This window comes from Hipposideros armiger, unplaced genomic scaffold (genome assembly GCF_001890085.2).
Source record: "Hipposideros armiger isolate ML-2016 unplaced genomic scaffold, ASM189008v1 scaffold_49, whole genome shotgun sequence".
NCBI classification, from domain to species: Eukaryota; Metazoa; Chordata; class Mammalia; order Chiroptera; family Hipposideridae; genus Hipposideros; species Hipposideros armiger.
The window spans coordinates 2,020,896-2,022,426 of NW_017731399.1; the positions used below are offsets into that span (position 1 = coordinate 2,020,896).

Genomic DNA, 1,531 nt, shown 5'->3' on the forward strand with positions numbered 1-1,531 from the left:
CGGCGGGACCGGTTGCATCAGCCCCGGCTATATAGCGGCCCCTGGGCGGCGGGGAGGGGTCGGGAATGCGGAACCCGCCGAGCTGCCAGCTCCAGACGTCAGAGGGGGACGGAGAGGAAGGGAAGGAGGGGACAGAGGAGGAGGGGGGGTGTGGATCCGGCGCTTCACACCCACTGACCTTCACCTCCCCCGCCGCCTTTCGCGCCCTCCTCCCGCGGCTCCGCGCGCTCCTCTCCCTGCACCCGCGTCCCCGGCCCTGGCGCGCCAGCCCGGGCTCCATCGCGTCCCCCGGCTCTCCCACCCTGCGGCTCAGGAGCGCGCGAGAAAGCAGGACGCGGCGAGCGGTTATGTAAGAGCATCCCCCGCGCAGAGCCACCCGGCGGCCACCCCCACCCCCGAGACAAACCGCGGCTCCGGGCAAGAGAAATGAGAAGGCGGCGGCGGGACAAGTCAAAAGCCCATTGAAGCAAATGTAGCCCTACGTTGAACCATCTTCCTCAGTCCTTAGCGCTTTTTCCCAGAGCGAGAGGATTTCAGCACATTTTCATCCTTGGACACTTCACGACTGAGGAAGTGAGGAAAATGATCTCACAAGTTGGTTTTTATTTTCCTGTGCAGAAGGATGGGCAGAAGATTACGGCATATGGGTGCCTCTACCCCCACCCACTAGCCCACCTGGCCACCACAGGCGCCCTTAAGCCTTGGGGTGGTTCACCGCAAGAGGCCTGCCCTCCTCAGGGGTTGCAGCCTGAGCCCACCACTTTTTCTTTCTGGATGGCTTGCAATTTGACCCCTGGGCTTTTTGTCCCACTCCAGCAGGCTTCTCCTTTCCGCTCATGGACACAGCAGACCCAGCCCTCTGCTCACTCCAAATATCCTTCTTCCCTGTTATGACTTCCATCGCCAACTCTACTCCCACCTTTCATCCTCCTAGAGTGGTGGTAGTAAGGGCGACTCCACGGTGCCCTCCAGTATGTAAAGGCAGAGACACAGAGCCCTCAAGCACACATGTGGCACCTGAGGCCTTGACACCATGGTTGGCATCTCCTACCGCCAGACATCCTGGGGGCTCAGCCAACCCATCCCCTACCTTTCTGCCTAAGCCAGATAGGGGTGACAGTGTTTATATTCAGTGACCTCCAACCTCCTTCTCAGAGTGATATCAGGTCATCACCCATAGAAGAAAGGAAGTGAAACAAAAAGTTCATGCCTTCTTGGAGTGCAGATGCTCAGAGTGAAAGAAACAAGACTTGAGACAGATGGGAGCAAATGAGCAAAGCTGAATGAGCATGTCTCTGCAGTGTGAGTACAATGAGGTTTTATTCGCCTTATCTCCCCAGTGCAGTGAATTCTTTCTGGATAAGAGGACTGATCTTATGGAGGGAAAGACAGATCACATCCTGATGACATTGCCTGACCATTTTCACCTTCACAATCAGGCCTCTTCCTCAAAACATGGACGTTAGCAAGTAAAAAGAAAATAAGGCCCTGAAGGAATCTACAATGGAAAATTAGTAGTAATTTGATAGTC

At 56.0% G+C, this 1,531-nt stretch overlaps 1 protein-coding gene across 1 annotated transcript in view; it reads right to left on the reverse strand.

Annotated features, from left to right (window-relative positions):
• The window catches only part of JDP2 (Jun dimerization protein 2), a 56,274-nt gene extending 55,944 nt beyond the window's left edge, over positions 1–330 (reverse strand). The window contains exon 1 of the mRNA XM_019640428.1: positions 179–330. The gene's annotated coding sequence lies outside the window, so the exon portion shown is untranslated. The remainder of the gene's footprint in view (positions 1–178) is intronic.
• Between the last annotated feature and the right edge of the window lie 1,201 nt (positions 331–1,531).